Raw genomic sequence first — 22,107 nt, 5'->3', positions numbered from 1 at the left:
ATGGATCTGTGTCCAGATTTCCTCTTCTTATAAGGACACTAGATGTATTAGATTAGGTCCACTCTGAAAAAAAAATAATAATGCTTTCATGCTCAGTTGTGTCCAACTCTTTGTGACCCCATGGACTGTAGCGTTCCAGGCTCTTCTGGCCATGGAATTCTCCAAGCAAGAATAGTGGAGTGGGTTGCCATTTCCTACTCCACGGGATGTTCCTGACCCAGAGATGGGACCCACCTCCTGCATTGGCCAAGGAATTCTTTAAAGGCTGACGCACAGGGGAAATCCAACATGACACCACATTTTAACTTAATTACCTCTTTAAAGAGCCTGTATTCAAATACAGTCATATTCTGAGATACTAGGAGTTAGAACTTCAACATATAAATTTTAATGCAACACAATTCAACTCTTTACCAAAAAAGCTTTATTTCCTTTTAATAATAACATTTTTGATTTAAAAGATGTGAGTTTACTTGCATGAATAGAACTATAATAAATTTTGAGTATGGAAAAGTGAGAGAATGATTGGATTCTCCCTTCAATGAATTTACTTTGGGGTAAGAAAAATAGGTGTGTCAGTTACAAACTCACATTAATTTTAAAGTAGAAGTTCATGAGAGTCAGAGACACTTAGAGAGGGATGTTTTCCTTTAAGAATAAGCATAGGGAGGCATCACATGTAGGAAATATTTGCTAGGTTTCAAAGAATTTGAGAATTTTTCTGGGGAGCTAAAGAAAAACTTTCAAAATGAGGAAAACTGTGCAAAATGGGAAATAGAAAATACAAATAAAGACTCCATAAATGGCAGTATCCCTGGTGTAACTGTATTTTACAGTTGGGGAAGTATTAATAAAAGAGGTAACCATACATGAAGAAAATCTCAAAATAATTGTGCTAAGGGATCAAAAAAAAGCCAAACAACAAAACATAATTTATTCAATTTTTAATTTTTTTTAAAAATTGTGAATTGAAAATCGATTTGTAATGAATGAGGAAATCAGGAGAGTGTGTGACAGATATATTCAGCTTTTTTTGGTTCTGATGAACTTCACAGATGTATGTATATGTCAACACTCATCAAACTGTCTACTCTAAATAAATGCAGTTTTGCGTATGTCCATTACACACCTAATGAAAACAATTATATACAGAAAGGAGGTAGGTTGCTGCCTTTATAAGTTATATCATTTGTGTGCTGGTCATAGATGTTCCATAATGTTGAAGAAGTTCTTTACTGTTCCTAGTTTGCTGAGATTTTATCAGGAATCAATGTTATATTTTGGCAAATTATTTTTCTAGATGGTAATACAGCATTTAATAATTAACATATTAATATGGCATCTGGTCCCATCACTTCATGGGAAATAGATGGGGAAACAATGTCAGACTTTATTTTTGGGGGCTCCAAAATCACTGCAGATGGTGACTGCAGCCATGAAATTAAAAGATGCTTACTCTTTGGAAGGAAAGTTATGACCAACCTAGATAGCATATTCAAAAGCAGAGACATTACTTTGCCAACAAAGGTCCTTCTAGTCAAGGCTATGGTTTTTCCAGTGGTCATGTATAGATGTGAGAGTTGGACTGTGAAGAAAGCCAAGTGCCGAAGAATTGATGCTTTTGAACTGTGGTGTTGGAGAAGACTCTTGAGAGTCCCTTGGACTGCAAGGAGATCCAACCAGTCCATTCTGAAGGAGATCAACCCTGGGATTTCTTTGGAAGGAATGATGCTGAAGCTGAAACTCCAGTACTTTGGCCACCTTATGCGAAGAGTTGATTCATTGGAAAAGACCCTGATGCTGGGAGGGATTAGGGGCAGGAGGAGAAGGGGACGACAGAGGATGAGATGGCTGGATGGCATCACTGATTCGATGGACGTGAGTCTGAGTGAACTCCAGGGGTTGGTGATGGACAGGGAGGCCTGGTGTGCTGTGATTCATGGGGTCACAAAGAGTCAGACACGACTGAGCGACTGAACTGAACTGATGGTAATATGTATTGATTAATGTTTTATTTACACTTTACTTTTAGAGAGGTTTTAGGTTCACAGCAATTGAGGCAAAGTTATTTCCATGAACTCAACCCCACACAGCCTCCCCTATTATCAACATTCCCCACTAGATGGCCAAACCATCTACAATAGATGAACCTACATGCACACATCTTTGTCACCCAAAATCTGTTGTTCATATTAGGATTCACTCTTGGTGTTGTGTATTCTATGCATTTGGACAAATGTGTAATGGCATATATCTATCATTATGATTATCATAGAATATTTTCACTGCCTTAAAACTCTTCTATGTTCTACCTATTCATTCCTCCCCTCCTTCTTCCAACCCCTAGCCTAGCAACCACTGATCCTTTTACTGTCTCCATAGTTTTGACTTTTCTATAATGTCATAGTTGAAGGGACTTCCCAGGTGATGCTGGTGTTAAAGAATCTGCCTGCCAGTGCAGGAGACATAAGAGATGTGGGTTCAATCATTGGGTCAGAAAGGTCCCATGGAGAAGGAAATGGCAGTATTCTTGCCTGAAGAATTTCATTGACAGAGAAATCTGGTGGGCTATAGTCCATAGGGGCACACAGAGTCAGACACGACTGAAGCAACATAGCACACACACATATAGTTAAAATCATAGAGTATGTAGTCTTTTCAGACTGACTTCTTTCACTTATATATCTATTCCTTTACTAAAGGACATCTTGGTTGCTTCTATGTTTGACAACAATGAATAAAGCTGACATAAAGATCCATTTATGTTAAGTTTTGGAAAACAAAACAAAACTAACTTCCAAACTTGCTGTACCATTTTGCATACCTATCAGAAATAAATGAGAGTTCCTTTTGCTCTGTATCATTGACAGCATTTGGTGATATCCATGTTTCAGATTGTGGTCATTCTAACAGGTGTATAGGTGTATCTCATTGTTTCAAATTGCATTTTCCTGATCTGATGACATATAATATGCATCATTCTTTCATATGCTTCTTTGCTGTTTGTGGATCTTCTTTAGTAAAATGTCCCTTCAGATCCTTTTCCAGTTTTAAATTGTATGTTTGTTTTCTCATTGTTGAGCTTCAAGAGTTGTATATAAGATTAGTGTATTTTGGATAACAGCCCCTTATCATATGTGTCTTTTGCAAATATTTTCTCCTAGTTTTCCATACCAATTGCATCATTTCACAATTCCACCAACAATTCACAAGGGTTTCATTTTCTCTACAATCTCACTGACAGTTGGTATTTTCTGTTTTTTTTTTTTTTTTTTAATGGTAGCCATCCCAGTGGATGGCCTTCCCAGGTGGCTCAGCTGTAAAGAATCTACCTATAATTCAGGAGATGCAGATTCGATCCCTGGGTCAGGAAGATCCCCTGCAGAAGAAAATGGCAACCCACTCCAGTATTCTTGCCTGGAGAATCCCATGGACAGAGAAGCCTGGTGAGCCACAGTCAATGGGGTGACTAAGAGTCGGGACATGACTGAGCAACTAAACATCAAAAACAATAACAAAAACACACAATTACAGAAAATAATAGTGTAGACTCTCATATACTATGACACAGATAAAGCAGGAGAATCTTCCTTCACTACTTTAATCATAGGATAATTTTAATTAATCGTTTGATATTTTTGTGAAGTTGCTAGTTTTTAAGCTATCATTTGTGTCATTGAAATATTGCATGTTACACATATGTTGCATTTAGGCATATAAATCATGCCTTCAGTGAAATTGCATAATTGTTCTCCAATAAATGAAACTAACCTTAAAACTATGAGGATTATGATGGTAGATAAGCACTAAATGAAGTGGCTTATGTAACAAATAGTGGGGTCAGTCAGAGGGGGTTTAATATTGAGATTATATTTGTTTTCAAAAAAATAGTTGGAGGTTATACAGAGAGCTTAGTTTGCAGTTTGGTACTTGCTGAGAAGTCAGTGATTTTTTTTTTTATCAGCACCTTTCTGTACCGTGTCCCGCTAGTTTTTCCTTCCTTCAGAAGGATCTCTCCACCCAGCTGCCCTTACCGTTTCACTCCTTGCTCCATTTCACCTAAATACAGTTTTATTCTAAAGGAGCTAAGAAGGAATGCTTAACCCTCTCAATGGAGCCATTTGTTATAGGAACACACACCTACTGGACTGAACAGTTATTTACCAAATAAATAATTAAGTTGAAATTTCAAAACTATTGATTGTGTGAGAAGAGATATTTAGAGAGAGAACAGAAAAACAACAATACAGGAGATAAGTGGTATGGATTAATAATAAAGTTCAAGTCAATCCTGGGTAAAAACAATGAACAATGAGTCTTAAAAAAAAATCAATGATTCTACCACTTATGCTTGGTCATGTGTAAGAAGCTGTTGTTGTTATTCAGTTGCCAAGTTGTGCCTGACTCTTTGTGACCCCATGGACTGCAGCACACCAGGCTTCCCTGTCTCTCACCATCTCCTGGAGTTTGTTCAAATTCATGTCCATTGCATCAGTGACCACTATCCAAGATGCTATGGACAAGAAGCTGATTAAGAAAGCTTTATTTGTAGGCTATAGAATTGTGAGTACCATTAGTTCTTAATAGTTTTATTCTATGAGTCTTTTTATCCTTCTGCTTCACTAAATTACTATTATGTAATCCATGAAAACAGCCAATGTGCTACATGGGTGCTAGTCACCTTAATCACTAAGTCATGTGTCTGACTCTGTGCTGCCCTATGGCAGTATTCCAGGCAAGAATACTGGAGGGGACTGCCATGCCCTCCTCCAGGGGATCTTCCCAACCCTGTGATCAAACCCTTGTCTCTTATGTCTCCTTCATTGGCAGGCAGATTCTTTACCACTAGCACCACATGTGAAGACCCATTATAATCCATATTTATATACATATAATATAAATTATAACAATATATAATTATAATAATATAAATAATTATTTATAAAATATAAATAAATATAATTTATTTATTGAATATATATTTATAAATTGTATAAAATATAAATTATTTATTAGAATAATTTATAAAATTATAATAATAATATAAATTATAATTATAATACATATTTTTGTTCTTTTTAAACTTTTTAAAAATTTTATAGTGAAGTATAGTTGATTCACAATGTTATGACAGTCCAGGTGTACAGCAAAGTAATTCACTTGTACCCAAACATGTATCCATTCTTTTTCAAATTCTTTTCACATGTAAGTTATTAAAGGGTATTGAGTAGAGTTCCCTGGACTATACAGTGGATCCTTGTTGGTTATCTATTTTAAATATAGCAGTGTGTGCATGTCCACCCCAAACTCCCAATCTTTTCCTCCACCCACCCACTTTTTCCCCTGGTAACCATAAGTTGTTTTCTAAGTCTTTGAGTGTTTCTGTTCTGTAAGTAAGTCCATTTTTATCAATTTTTAAGACTCTCCACATAAGCAGTATCATGACATTTGTCTTTGTCTGACTTATGTCACTAAGCATGATAATCTCCAGTCCATCCATATGGTTGCAAATGCATCATTTCAGGGAAAGTATATAATGGCTAAATAATTTCTATGGTTGCTTCCAAAAATTCTAAAATAATATTCTTGCTTTAGAAATGAAATTAATTTCATTGCATTAAATATTTCTCCTAAGAGGGCTAGGTTTTACTGCTACTTTGAAAAATAATGTATTTATGAGACATTACATTTTTAATATAACTATAATAGGAATTAAATCTCACCAGACTTATTTCAGAATTCAGAAGTTTTCAGAGTAGAAAAAGAGAAGATGATGCAAAGTTGTTATTCTTTGTGATATCACCAGGAGGGTTAAGGTCAACAGCCCATAATCAAATATCTTAATGTTATCATAGGAAAATTCATGAATATTCAAACTAAGAGGCATAAAATCAGATGATGAGTAACCTCATATCTCTTCAGGTCAGGATTTGCAACTAAATGAGATCAGCTAAGGTCACATTTTTCTGAAAAATTTTTACCAAAAAAAGGTATTTAGAGCTGTTTGGACTTCATATATTTTAATAATGTTTTATACTAAAGTAAGAAAAATTATTTTTGTGTAAGTCTGAATTCAGTCATTTTTCCTTATTTGAATTATCCCATTTATTGTGTAATCAAGTTCATTCAGCTCCTTCAAACTTGTTTCCTGGTCCATTCTTGCTGTTGTTATTCAGTCGCTAACTTGTATCCAATTCTTTGCAATCTCTCTATCCTTCACCATCTCCCAGAGTTTGCTCAAACTCATGTCCATTGAGTCATTGATGCCATCCAACCATCTCATTCTCTGTCTCCCTCTTCTCCTTTTGCTTTCAATTTTTCCCAGCATTAGGGTCTTTTCCAATGAGATGGCTCTTTGCATCAGGTGGCCAAAGTATTGGAGCTTCAGCATCAGTACTTCTAATTAATATTCAGGATTGATTTCTTTTAGGATTGATTGGTTTGATATCCTTGCAGCCCAAGGAGCTCTTAAGTGTCTTCACCAGCACCACAATTCAAAAGCATCAATTCTTCAGTGTTCAGCCTTCTTTATAGTCCAGCTCTCACACCCATACATGACTACTGGAAAAGCCATAGCTTTGACTATGACCCATCTGTCTTGGGTGGCTCTGCATGGCATGGCTCATAGCTTCATTGAGTTACACAAATCATTTCCCCAAGACAAGGTTGTGATCCATGAAGGGGGCATTTTAGTTATCTTGAATAGTTTAATCCTTCTCCCTACAATGATATTTATGCAATAAAATTTATCCTAGAAAGTAACAATAGACACACTACATTACCTTGAAATTTCATTAATAAAAGTGGGAAAATAAGGTTAAATTTGATTAATAAGATATTATTCAATAGTATTCAAGTGCTCTCAAATCCATGCATATTGAGTCCTTTGTAGAGATAAAAAAAAAAATCTGCAAATGAGAATTACCTATTTGCATGTCATGACAGTTAAGGGTAGTATTTTGAAATATGTTGTGTATGCATTTACATGCCACATGCTTGTGTGTTTGGAATGTGTAGTTGGGGGGATTGAGTGAAAGTGTCTTGGTGCATTTAAACAAGTGTCTATACAGAAATGTACAGGCTTCTCAGGTGGCGCAGTGGTAAAGAATCCTCCTCCAATGCAGGAGACACAGGTTATGGGGGTACTGTCCCTGTGTCAGAAAGATTCTCTGGAGGAGGAAATGGCAACTCACTCCAGTATTCTTGCCTGGGAAATCCCATGGACAGAGGAACCTGATGGGCTACAATCCATGGGGTCACAAAAGAGTTCATAAAGGGTAGTTCTGACTACAATTTTTCTTACTATCTCAGGGTCCAATAATAGGACACAATCTGTTTTGCAAAAGTCTTCCCTGGTGGCTCAGATGGTAAAGAATCTGCCTGAAATGTGTGAGATCTGGGTTCATTCCCTGGATTGGGAAGATGCCCTGGAGAAGGGAACAGCTACCCACTCCAGTATTATTGCCTGGAGAATTCCATGGACAGAGGAGCCTGGCAGGCTACAGTCCATGGGGACGCAGAGTCGGACACAACTGAGCAACTTTTATTTTCACTTTCATAGATGTCTACTGCAGATGATCTTCATCATCTTAGAAGTCTACTATGATTCTTCTTTGTAGCCTTGAGGTAAGTTCGATACAGCATCCTTCCCCTCTGCACATAAGTATAATGCCATTTATTCAGCTAGGTCACATGGTCCATATGGCAGAGCCACTTAATTGTCAGCCTGGAGCTAACTGGATTTGGATAGATCATCCTAGTGGATTTAATACTGTTCATATATCTTTAAGGTTGCTACTGATCTCTGCTACTGCCTCTGAAATATTGCATTCTTTTTATTTCTTTCCCTTGTGAATGAGAGGGAGAGGGTTTCATAGACTTCTAATTGACCTTCCCTCATATCCCAGAAACCAAAAACACTGATGTGAAGTTTTGACCTTTATTTATATTTATTTTAGTTGTACATTTGGTCATCAGAGAATTACCGCCAGGGGCTCTGTAGACTTACTGAATGGACTATGAACCAGACTTGATCACAGATTGAACTTATTACAAAGTCCCCATACATACTCACTCAACAGAAATCCATGACACACTTTGGGTCTTCTGTTATTACTGTTAATTTAGACCCTGAGTCTGATAGTCTTCAAATGCTTTGTCATTCCTCCTTCCCAGGATACTAATACCGAAGTAGATATTCCTTTGGGAAGGATTCAGAACTCATTATCAAAAAGACCTTGCCATGGTAGTAAATGATCCTTGCGTTTCTGAATGAGGCCTGTCTTACACACAGCAGTTTCCAGGTCTGAAAACTGGCTAGGATCCAGGAAACTGGCAAAACTTTTATTTGGTGTGGCTAGTCATGGTTTCCCGATTATTTATCCTTCAGTTCTTTTGAAATACATTCTAGCCAGATACTCACTGATTATGCCACAATAAGTTAGAACGTGAAAGTGAGAGTCACTCATTTGTGTTCAACTCTTTGTGACCCCATGGACTATACAGTCCATGGAATTCTCCAGGCCAGAATACTGGAGTGGGTAGCCTTTCCCTTCTTCAGGGGATCTTCCCAACCCAGGGATCAAACCCAGGTCTCCCACATTGCAGGCAGATTCTTTACCAGCTGAGCCACCAGGGAAGCCCCACAATAACATACCCTAATAACTAACCCTAACTCTTCGATCTCTATAAGGGCTTCCCAAGTAGTGCAGTGATGAAGAATCTGCCTGCCAATGCAGGAGATGTAAGAGATGCAAGCTTGATCCCTGGATTGGGAAATGGCAACCCACTCCAGGATTCTTGCCTGGAAAATCCCATGGACAGAGGAGCTGGGTGCACTACAGTCCATGGGGTCACAGAGGATCGGAAAGGACTGAAATGACAGCACACACACAGCTTACTCTCTATAGATAATGGCATAGTTTGAAACTCTAAAACTCCCTCTGCATTTCAATAATCCTGCCACATTTCATTTCCATTGGTAAAGCATCTCCACTTGGCCTCTGTTTTTCTCCAGATTCATCAGTCCCATTGTTAGCAGAAAGCTCAGTTCTGTAATGGCATATCTTACTGTCACATATGTCCTACAGAGAGCAGTTACCACTGATCCTTTCAGAGTCCATATCACCCGGACCTCCCTCTTGCTTTGATAAATGAAGTGTAGTCTGGGACCACTCATGCATTGTATCCATCTGGTGGGTTTTCTGACTTTATCTAGTGTATGTTCTCACAGTCAGTTGTTTGAGTGTTTCTGTTCCTTCCTTCAACATCTCTCATAGTAGATTTGGCATTTCTACTTCAATGGGTGGTAACTTTCCTCAGGCTTTTGAGTTTTCCTGGGATCATTTGCTAGGATGTGCATTCTGTATCATGGGGAAAGAGTTGCATATTGATAGAATTTCCATTTTGGAAACTGATATCCAGATCCATGTTCATTCTCCTGCTCCTCCTGGGAAATTTTGTCAAGATCTCACAGATATATCAAAAAAACTGAAAAGTAAAAGCATTAGTCTCCCAGTCATGTCTGTCTGTTTGCAATCCTATAGACTGTAGCCCACCAGGCTCCTCTGTCCATGGGATTCTCCAGGCAAGAATACTGCAGTGGTTTGCCATGCCCTTCTCCAGGGGATCTTCCTGATCCAGGGATCATATCTGGGTCTCCTGCATTGCAGGCAGATTCTTTACCATCTGAGCCACTAGCAAAGTTCCTTATACGCGAAAGGATAGTCCCCCTTTTCCTCTTAGCAAAACCAGCACTTTCATACTTGTATTGTGACTTGTTCTTTGTTATTGGCCTTTAGACAAGAGAAGGGTGTGAGGTGATTGGAGAGAAACTTCTGGCTTGATAGGCAGAAGCATCTGTATCATCTTCAAAGAAGCTGGAATCTGTTGCCTTTCACAAAGAGGAAGCCTAGACTTTTGATGTTGTTACTGTTACTCAGAATTCCTCATCCCAAGTCTAATAATTCAACCCCTCCCAATCAGGGTCCTGACTTTGACACAGCATAATTATCAATGATGAAAGTCAGCTTTCTCTGGAGCAACACTCTCCTTGCAAGCAAGGATTGGTTTGAAGCTTTTTCTGGCCTCTATTACAGGAGATGAAATTCTCTACCTATGATATCAAGAAGACCCTCTTGTTTTCCCATTCATCATTCTCATCCTTTCATTATCTTCCTTTTTCTAATTCCTCATTAGTGCCCAGCAAGGCCACTTCATTCTCTAGTTTTTGTAATGATTGTTTGTCCAATGTTTCTCAAGTGCGTGATTAATGGCCAGCATCAGGGCCCTTTGGAAGCTGAATCTGGCCTCTGTACCCCAACACTGAATTAAATCTCAGAGATGAGGACTTCCCTGGTGGTCCAGTGAATAAGACTCCATGCTACCAGTGCAGGGGGCCCAGGTTTGATCCCTGGTTGGGGAACTAAGTTCCCCTATACCACAGCTAGCCCTCATTACAACTAGAGAAGCTTGTGTACCCCAAGGAAGACCCAGAGCAGCCAAAATAAATAACAAATTAAAAAAAATAAGCAAGTAAAATATCCAAGACAGAGTTTTGGGTGAAATAGAAAAGAATAGCTTTATTGCTTTGTCAGGCAAAAAGGGCCACAATGGGCCCTCCAGAATATGTGCCCCAGTGTGGGAGGGTGGGAAGCTTATGAGGAGTCAAGGGGTGGGGTTATTGGTAAGGATCGGGTGCAGGCAGGGCCTGTACTCCTTCAATCCAAAGATCACTTCGCATGAGGTGATGATGGCAAGCTGTGATCTTTTCTGGAGTGAAGAGTGCTTCAGCAAGCAGTTGGAATATTCCATTTGTTGGGGGCTTCAGTTTTACAGAAGAGCTCAAAGCTATTTTGTGTATCCAGTAAGGGGGATCAAGGACCTGTCCCAAGGCTGCACTATTGTTTCCTGACTGCCCCTCCCTTGTCTCTTCATCCTCTCCTTTCCCTGATTAGCAACTGTTTGAATCTGCCCTTTGAGACTCAGGGAGGGTCAAGGAGGGTAAATGAAGCCTATTTCCTGCCAAGAAGAAAACAGGGATCTTGGAAAGGTTTCTGAGCCCAGTAGCCCCACAGGATCCTGCTCGGTTTCACTTTCTCCGACCAAGAGTTAATTTCCAGTAAATTTGAACACTCACACCAATTGCACCATGCTGGAGGCTCTGTGTTCTCAACCTATCACAAATGATGGGGTTGTATTACCAATGGCTGGTGGATGATCTGGCTCTGAAATTCATGGTCTGATGGCTTAAACCACACTGGTGCCAACTGATGCTGTTGAGGTCCCCTGAGAAGGACTCTGTGAGGGAGATTTTTGTGCCCCATTTAATGAACAGAATCAGCAAAATCCGTTTATTCAGGAAGAGCAGAGAATTGCAGTTTGGGACAGGCAAGCTATGGAGAATCGTTGGCAAGTTCAAGGAGACAAAGGAAAGATCAGCTTTCATTAGGTTTCAGAAGTAAATTGGGGAGGCTTGTTTTGAGTAAAAGGCTTGGTGGCTTCTTCTTGCCTGCAGGTGGTGGTAAGAGGATTATTTGGGGGGCAGAGAGGGATCTTCCTTCCTTTCCTTTTTTTTTTTTAAATTTTATTTTATTTTTAAACTTTACATAATTGTATTAGTTTTGCCAAATATCGAAATGAATCCACCACCACAGGTAAAGCAAGAGATGAAACTCCCACATGAAAAGTGTCCTCCCTTGCAGCAGAAGTAAAGCAATGTCCATTTCCCCATGGGTAAGAAGTTGATCCTGAGAGCATTTTATACATAGAATTCTATACAAACAAACCTTGTTAAAGTAATTCTTCATGCAAGTCATGCAGGATGCAAAGAAGGGTCCATGCCTGAGAACTCTCCCTCAGGGCTTTCTGACTCCACTTTAAATGAGATTTTCTTTATGTATTTTCACAGGAGAAAGAATTTTGCAGAAGGACAAAGTGAATCATGATTTTTGTTGAAATAGCTCCTTAGTGTCGTTACACATTGCCCAGGTCTACAGTGGGAGATGTTCCTAATGAGAATGCTCTCTTCACCTGATGGCAGACCAGAAAGGAACTTTGGTGAAAGCTGCTGACTGCCACCCCCTCTGGGAGGTCAGGGGATGTGAGCCTCAGTCCTCAGAAATGATTATCTGATGGAGCATTGTTTATCAATGTGAAAGATGGAAACAATATAAATTCACATTAATAGGTGGTATATATAACATATTTGCAGGGCAGGAATAGAGATGTAGATGTAGAAAGCAGACATGTGGATGACTCAGTGGTAGGGAGGAGGAGGGTGGGACCAGTTGGGAGAGTAGTATTTACACACTTCTGTGTGTAGAACCGGAGAAGGCAACAGCACCCCACTCCAGCACTCTTGCCTGGAAAATCCCATGGACAGAGGAGCCTGGTGGGCTGCAGTCCACGGGGTCGCTAAGAGTCTGACAAGACTCAGCGACTTCACTTTCAGTTTTCACTTTCATACATTGAAGAAGGAAATGGCAACCCACTCCAGTGTTCTTGTCTGGAAAATCCCAGGGACAGGGGAGCCTGGTGGGCTTCCATCTATGGGTTGCACAGAGTCGGACACAACTGAAGTGGCTTAGCAGCAGCAGCAGCAATGTGTAGAACAGACAGCGAATGGGAAGCTGCTATACAGCACAGGGAGCTCAGATCGGTACTCTATGATGATAGAGGGGTGGGATGGGGAGATGTCCGAGAGTGAGGGGATATATGTACACATATGGCTGATTCACTTTGTTGTATAGCAGAAGGTAACACAACATCGTAAACCAAATATACTCCAATAAAAAATGGTAAAGATCAATAGACAATAATATTAAACAATTAAAATCAATAAAAGTAGACCTTCAGATGGCAATGTAGACAGTTCTCAAAAAATGTGAAATTGAATACAAAAAGCAACATACAGAGTAACATACAACATACAGTAGTATATATTGTGTATCATTTACACAAATATATAACACACAGAATAATTCCCTGTATTCTTCATTAATATAATCAAGTATTTATGAAAATAATAACTAAAAAGATAAATATACAATTATTGACAGTTGTTTGTCAGATAGGAAAGAATCCACCTACAATGCAGAAGATGTGAGTTCGATCCCTGGGTCAGGAAGATCCCCTGGAGAAGGGAATGGCTACCCAACCCTTGCCTGGAGAATCCCATGAGCAGAGGAGCCTGGCAGGCTCCAGAGGAATGACTGAGGGACTAACACTTTCATGCTGCTGCTGCTGCTTGGTCACTTCAGTCATGTCTGACTCTGTGTGACCCTATAGACTGTAGCCCACCAGGCTCCTCTGTCCATGAGATTCTTTGGGCAAGAGTACTGAAGTGGGTTGTCATGCCCTCATCCAGGGGATCTTCTCAGCCCAGGGATCAAACCCAGGTCTCCTGCCCTGCAGGCAGATTTTTTACCACTGAGCCACCAGAGAAGCCCCAAATTTTTATATATACATACAATCATTTGTACAAAAATATGGAGCAAGCTTTTACGGGTACAAATATTTAAACTCTGGTCTCTCCAGTTGCAAGGTGAATGCTTAGCAGTGAAAGTTCTAGGTGGCATTTGGCAGAGTGGGGGTGGGTGTTCAAGGATCTCTGATTCTTTATGTCTCAGTGTCAAAAGAACTCCCTAAGAGGCAAAGTGACGGATAAGAAATGATGTATTAGAATAAGACATAGGATGCTTGTGCACCTTACAGATGGGTGGGTGAGAGGGTGCCAAGCCCTGAGAAGTTAGTAGGCTAAAGTACTATAATCAAAGGAAAAGTGAGGAGGGGTAAAAGACCACCTTATTCCTTATTCTTGGGTGCATACTGCATGTTAAGTTGCTTCAGTCATCTCTGACTCTTTGCAACCCCATGGACTGTAGCCATGGGAGCTCCTCTGTCCCTGGGATTCTCCAGGCAAGAAAACTGGAGTGAGTTGCCATGCCCTCCTCCAGGGGATCTTCCCAACCTGGGGATCAAACCTGCATCTTAATGTCTCCTGCATTGGCAGTCGGGTTCTTTACCACTAGTGCCACCTGGGAAGCCAGATATTGCATTTCTATCACTTTCTTCTCTGTGTCAGGTGAGGAAGGTTCTTTGTTCCCCATAAGGACTGTCATGGCACTATGGAGAAATTATTTCAGGTCTCTGTACAATAAAGGTCTTTCACTTGGAAATGTCACCTCTCCATATATTCTTATTTTTCATGTGTTCAGAGAGCATGTCCTAGGGATTATTAACTTGTTGAGCTCACTGGGAGAGTTGTGGGCCTCATGCCACCATTGTTTTCTGGTTTGCGGACTTCTGTGTGTGGCTTTGTAGCTAAGCAAGCCTGCTTGGTTTTGTGGTTAAGCAAACCTGCTGGCTTGTTCAATCATTAATTTACAGGAGTCTTTCATACTTTTTTTCTTTACTTATAATCCCCTAGTGGGATTAACTATTTAATTACCTACTTTGTCCTTTTTCTCTGTCCTTATCAATAATATCTTGAAACCTTTTTCTAAGCATTATCTGTGTGCTGTGCTAAGTTTGTTCAGTCATGTCTGACTCTGTAACCCCATGGGCTGCAACCTGCAAGGCTTCTCAGTATATAGATTCTCCAGGCCGGAAAAATGGAGTAGATTGCCGTTTTCTCCTCCAGGGTATCTTCCCGAACCAGGGATGGAGCCACATCTCTTACATCTCCTGCATTGGCAGGTGAGTTCTTTACCACTAGAGTAAACATTATCTACTTTATCCCAAAACAGCACTCTCCCATTTTCTCTTCATCTCCACTGCTGCTAAGTGCTTCATATCTTACTATGTGTGCTTGAATGATTTAATGTTCTCATATGTTGACTGGCCACCACCTCCAACCCATCTTTTATGTTATTATTATGAAATAGTAACTTTCCCTAAACACATCACTAATAATATCACTACCCTGTTCAAATCCATCAGTTGCTCCTCACTGTCCAGCGAAACATGTAGGAAAAAAAGGAGAGAACATATAAGGAAATAGATAATAATAATAATTTAAAAAATTCCAAGATATCAGTACCTAACAAAAGGACTCCAGAGGTATAATAAAGAGAAAAAAGAGATTTTTTTTCTCAAACAATAAAGCACCTTTATTCTTAAATTATGCCTTAAATTATTCCTTCTTTTTTTTACAAGAAATCTTCAAATTTAGGAGATAACATTCATGTTTCTTATAATTAGGACAAACTGCTTCACTTAGCACTGACCTATTTGACCTGATTATCCTAGCATAATTATTAATAGTAAGAGTACTTCTTTTTATCCTCACAAATCCTCTAATTTGTCCTAAAATTTGTATATTCACCCTACATCAAACCTCATATTTTTGAAACCAAAATCCTTGTAGCCTTTAATTATGTGAAGCTCTTATTATATATTTAAGTCTTAAAAAGTCTAACTCTAGTAAAAATTGTGGTGAAAGTTTATACAACATTAAAGATCACCCTCAAGGTATTCAGAGGGAAAAATAATAGATACATGGAAAAATAATGAGAATAAGACAGGTATCAGAATCTCATCAGTTACATTTGAACACTGGAAAACAGAGCAAGGAGTTCACAATTCTTATGTAAATTTTTATTGAGCTTAGAATTGTATTTCATTAATCAAGTGTGAGAGTAGATAACAGCATTTTCAGAAGTGTAAGAAGATAAAGTTTTCTTCTGTGTACTACTTTTTAAAGAGTTACTTAAGGATGCTTTTCCAAAAAATGAATATGTCAAGAATTACATATGAGATCCCAGAACTATGGAGCCTCAGGAGAGAGAGAAGAGTCTTCAGGTGTCACCTGGGTGACTGGAGAGAAAGGAAGCATCACAGTCTAGAACACGGGGGATAAAAATCTGAGACTCAAGAGTAGACGGAGGATTCAGCAGAATAAACAGAAAGATTGGTGGCTCAGGAAACCAGGGGAATATACTGATTCTTAGAGAAGAAAAGATGGTGTGAGAAGCAGAAATACAAATGTATGGCTTGAAGTTCTAGTGATGATCTATTGCAGAAGGGCAAGGCAACCCACTCCAGTATTCTTGTCTGGAGAATTCCATGGACAGAGGAATCTGGCGGGCTACAGTCCATGGGGTCACAAAGAGTCGGACATGACTGAAGTGACTTGGCATGATTGCATGGATAGAAGAACAGAGAATAAAATCATAATTGGGAAAAAGGAGGGTGAAGAGAGATGTAGCCTTGTATAAATGAGGTAAATTTCATCTACCAAAGCCGAAAACAATAGATTAGGTCAAAAGTGTACAAATTGACATTAAAAAATCAATAAGAAGTGCAAGTAAATTATTCACAGATAAGGGAATAAAGTCTAGAATACCTAAATCAGGTTAATGGTATACATATTATATATATATATATGTATATATATATGTTTATATACACATATACACAACAAATTCTTTCTGAAGTCTTCCATTTCAGCAAGACTCTGTTGTTCATTCTAGAATTTTGTGTTATACACACACACACACACACACACATATATTTCCTTCATTGATAAATAAGCAAGCAAAACTACAGATTATGAGGAAGACTATAGGGACTGCCTATGCTAACTTCCCTGCTGGCTCAGCAGTAAAGAATTCACCTGCCAATGCAGGAGATGAGGGTTTGGTAACTGGGTCAGGAAGATCTTCTAGAGAAGGAAATGATAAGCCACTCCAGTTTTCTTCTTACCTGGGAAATTCTATGGACAGAGGGGCCTGGAAGGCTACAGTATACGGGGTTGCAAAGAGTTAGACACGACTTAGCAACAAAACAACAACAATGCTAAGCTGTAGTGTAGCTTTGCTTTCTGGTTTCTGTCATCAAAATACAATCACATTGGTCCAGAAACAATACCTACTTTTATCAGAGGAAAATTCACTAGATGTTTGTTTCTGTTCAGTTCAGTCGCTCAGTTGTGTCTGACTCTTTGCGACCCCATGAAGCAAAGCACACCCTGTCCATCACCAACTCCCAGAGTCCACCCAAACCCATGTCCGCTGAGTCAGGGATGCCATTCAATCATCTCTTCCTCTGTCATCCCCTTCTCCTCCTGCCCTCAATCTTTCCCAGCATCAGGGTCTTCTTCAATGAGTCAGGTCTTCACATCAGGCGGCCAAAGTACTGGAGTTTCAGCTTCAACATCAGTCCTTCCAATGAACACCCAGGATTGATTTCCCTTAGGATGGACAGGTTGGATCTCCTTGCAGTCCAGGGGACTCTCAAGAGTTTTCTCCAACACCACAGTTCAAAAGCATCAATTCTTTCGCGCTTAGCTTTCTAATAGTCCAACCCTCACATCCATACATAACTACTGGAAAAACCATAGCCTTGACTAGATGGACCTTTCTTGGCAATGTAATGTCTCTGCTTTTTAATATGCTGTCTAGGTTGGTCATAACTTTCCTTCCAAGGAGTAAGCGTCTTTTAATTTCATGGCTGCAATCACCATCTGCAGTGATTTTGGAGCCCAGAAAAATAAAGTCAGCCACTGTTTCATTGTGTCCCCATCTATTTCCCATGAAATGATGGGACCGGATGCCATGATCTTAGTTTTCTGAATGTTGAGCTTTAAGCCAACTTTTTCACTCTCCTCTTTCACTTTCATCACTTTTTGTTTAGTTCTTCTTCACTTTCTGCCATAAGGGTGATGTCATCTGCATATCTGAGGTTATTGGTATTTCTCCTGGAAATCTTGATTCCAGCTTGTGCTTCATCCAGCTCAGCGTTTCTCATGATGTACTCTGCATATAAGTTAAATAAGCAGGGTGACAATATACAGCCTTGACATACTCCTTTTCCTATTTGGAACCAGTCTGTTGTTTCATGTCCAGTTCTAACTGTTGCATCCTGACCTGCATACAGGTTTCTCAAGAGGCAGGTCAGGTGGTCTGGTATTCCCATCTTTTTCAGAACTTTCCACAGTTTATTGTGATCCACACAGTCAAAGGCTTTAGCATAGTCAATAAAGCAGAAATAGATGTTTTTCAGAAACTCTCTTGCTTTTTCGATGATCCATCGGATGTTGGCAATTTGATCTCTGGTTCTTCTTCCTTTTCTAAAACCGGCTTAAACATCTGGAAGTTCACGGTTCATGTATCGCTAAAGCTTGGCTTGGAGAATTTTAAGCATCACTTTATTAGCATGCAAGATGAGTACAATTGTGTGGTTGTTTGAGCATTCTTTGGCATTGTCTTTCTTTGGGATTGTTTACATATACATTAATTCATATGACAAATGTATGTGGGGTGTCTTTCACTCTACTACATGAGAGTCAGAATGTAAAACAAACAAAAAAAGCAAATCCATTTTTTTCTAATTTATAATATTTTACACTAATGATATACTAATGATATAAGACAATTAAATAGAGTTTAGACTAAGAATGTTCTAAGTGCTCAGAAACTAAAACTGATTGAATATATTTTAATTTTATAACATACTACTTTGAAGAACTGAATTGTACTAAAAAGAAAATGAAGAAGACTTGGATCTATGGAAGAGTCACTGGTAGCAGAGAAGGGAAAAAAGCAAAAAAGGGGGAAAAAAAGGATAATAATAGAACCTTTGAGGACAAATATGAAAACAAAACAGAAAACTTGCACCGTTTTGGTGACAAAGACACAGTTCAGCTGCTGCAGGTGCATAGGTTTGAGTAATGTTCTGGACCAGGTCATTGGGGTTTTGTGAACATTGGTTCCTGTCTACAAAGGTAGCTGAACGGAGGAAGGGATGGGCACAGAGCACAAGCAGGCAGAGTGGTAGGTGAGGATGGAATAATCAGCAGAAGTATTAGAGACTTCAACAATGCAGAGTTGGGTGACAGTCAGTGCCAGCTCCTCTCTAAGGAGGAGGTGAACAGGGCTGCTAGCCATGAAGATTGAAAGCACATGGATGTTCAAAAAACATTTTGAAGGACAAAGGAACAAAGATTGTGGCTACAGAAGGCTGATGGAGTGAAGGAAGCTTGAGGGATAAAGGAGATGTAGAGCTTTTCATCCTAGTAGCACTAAAATGATGTTACCATTTTATAAATAAGTTTACTTGCATCTTTTCTTTTCAGTTCAGTTCACTCAGTCATGTCCAACTCTGTGAACCCATCAACTGCAGCACACCAGGCCTCCCTGCCCATCACCAACTCCTGGAGCTTATTCAAACTTATGTCCATCGAATCGGTGATGCCATCCAAACATCTCATCCCTTGTTGTCCCCTTCTCCTCCCACCTTCAGTCTTTCGCAGCATCAGGGTCTTTTCCAATGAGTAAGTTCTTTGCATTAGGTAGCCCAAGTATCAGAGCTTCAGCTTCAGCATCAGTCCTTCAGATGAATATTCAGGACTGATTTCTTTTAGGATTGACTGGTTTGATCTTGCAGTCCAAGGCACTCTCAAGAGTCTTCTCTAAAACCACAGTTCAAAAGCATCAATTCTTTGGCACTCAGCTTTCTTTTTTTTTAGGTATCACATATAAGTAATATCGTATGACATTTGTATTTCTCTGTGTGACTTACTTAGTTTAGTATAATAATCTCTTGGTTTGTCCATTCTGCTGCAAATGGCATTATTTTGTTCTTTTTATCACTAACATTCCACTGTATATATGTACCACATCTTTATCCATTCATCTATAATGGAAAAGAATCTGCAAAAGAATAAATAGACACACAGATGGATAGATACGTGGGTGTTCAGTTACTTCAGTTATGTCAGACTCTTTGTGATCCACTGGACTGTAGCTTACCAGGCTCCTCTGTCCATGGGATTCTCCAGGCAAGAATACTGGAGTGAGTTGCCATGCCCTTCTCCAGGGAGATAGATTGACAGAGATAAGCTCAATCACTGTGCAGTACACCTGAAACTAACACAAATCAAGTATACTCCACTTTAAAAAATGACGTAACTATGACATAAATGGGAAAATAAGGACAGGAAATTCACTTAAAAGAACATAATAGAAACAAACAAAAGAGAGATAGAAAGTAGGGTAAATGTTATATCACATCATTATGAAATAATTTTAGACTTAAGAAATTGCTCAACTAATGCAATGAGCTCCAAATAACTTGAAGAAGTGAATTATACTAGATAACTTTCTTTGAACTCTATTAATTTTGTTTTTCTTTAAGACAAAATCATTTTTAATATATTCTATTAACATGAGACATTAAATTAGAATATATTCATATTTGAGAATATTTATCCCATAATTCTCTGTTACCTGTCCTAATATTTTTAAAAATTTAAGAACTTTCTAAGCAATAAATTTGGTAATTTTCCTTATTATTACATTTCCAACTGATGAAACTTGCTTCACTTTGACGTTTTTCTGGGGAAAGTTTTCCCTTTTCTCTGATGACATCTGAATCATTGAAAGATTGCATCTTGACTGTAAAATTAACAGAATGTTGGTAGGCATATAAATCTTTTCAGATGTTATATATAATTCATGTTTATTTCCCTTCTCTGTTGTGGAAATGATCCTGGTTATTTACAGTTTATTCAAGGAAGAAGTATGAAAAATGTGTTCTTGCTAAATTTTTGTTGCTAAGAAAAGCAAATTATTGCTAATCCTGTCTCTCTCCCCACCCCACTGTGGTAACTCACTTGAGCATATGACAAAAAGAACTACCACTGCAGTATTTTTTAAATTTCAAAAGGCCTGATATAACCTTTTTGTTTCTCTTTAATAAGTTGTGAAAAATCTTCAAAATGCAGAACATGCACACACAATATGTCAAAGACAGTGTTAGAAAAATCCAAGAAAAGTACCAAATATTTTATTATTTCTAGATAAAAATATGCATATCTAATAAATATTATATCAAAATTTTGAGGGCAGAGCAAAAACTTCAGTAGAAGCAAAATTCTGCATATAAAATGAAGTAAGCAAAATTTTGATTTTCACTTATAAAATCTTACCTGCCAAGCGAGGTAAATGTGAAAAAAGATAGATATGAGTAAAATGATATTCATTATTTAAAAATATTTTTTGTCTGTGTACCACTCAAGATCTTTAGTTGCAGCATGTGGGATCTAGTTCCATGACCAGGGATTGAACCCAGGCACCCTTCATTGAAAAAGTGCAGAGTCTTATCCAATGAACCACCATAGAAGTCCTCACAATACTCATTTTTGTCATATATATGTAAACATTACCTTTATTGAACAAAAAGGATATTGAGCAGGCAGGAAGGTCATTTTTAGTAACAAATTATTGAAATGTAAGAGTTAATGTGAAATTAATGTTTTTATTAATATGCTAGTGCACAAAAATCCAATTTGAAGGGAAAAACTGAACTGACCTTTTATTTACCTTGATGAGAGAATAGAAAACCATTGCAACTCAACACAAATGTCAAATGTTCCAACATAAAAAGAGGAGACTTTTTATTAAATAATTCATTTCTCAACTTCTGCGTTCATTTGTTTTCTTCTCCTTGACACATATAAGAAAATATATGGGACTTGGTGCTTGTATACTCTTTATATAATATATATTATTTTACTGAATTGTCAATAAAACAGGCTTTTTGTCCACTCAGTGTTTTTTTTTTATGATTGTTTTATGTTCTCATACTAAACTATTATAAAATTGTGTATGAGTGAACTTTTTGAAACATTGTATTACAGAAATGTTCATGCACACACACACTCTCACACACAAGATGAGAGAGAGAAAACCCAGTGTTCCCCTTTGTTACTATCTCTGATCCACAGTAATTGCTACAATCAAACCAATAATGTGTTGATCCATTATTATTTGAGAATTTTAAAGCAAATTCAAGTAAACAACTTACTCTACACTTAAATAGCCCAATGTGTATCAATAATTTTCATAAGATGTTATTCTTTTTTAATATAGCCATAATAGTATTCTTACCCATTGGAAAATATAATACAAACTATATCCAGTCCATGTTCAAATTTTCCCGTATATCAGAAAAATAATTTTTGCACTTGTTTTGTTTGAATTATTGCACATTTTCTGATATCTATCTTTGTAATATAGCTAATGTAAATTTTACTTATGAATATGATCAACATAAATCTCTGTATTTCTATGGCATGTATTTGTACAGTTAATTAAACTACATTAT

Source organism: Bos grunniens, chromosome 8, assembly GCF_055505025.1.
Source record: "Bos grunniens cultivar Pamir isolate PY7600 chromosome 8, Bosgru_T2T1.0, whole genome shotgun sequence".
In the NCBI taxonomy this organism is placed as follows: domain Eukaryota; kingdom Metazoa; phylum Chordata; class Mammalia; order Artiodactyla; family Bovidae; genus Bos; species Bos grunniens.
This window is presented reverse-complemented; position numbering follows the sequence as displayed.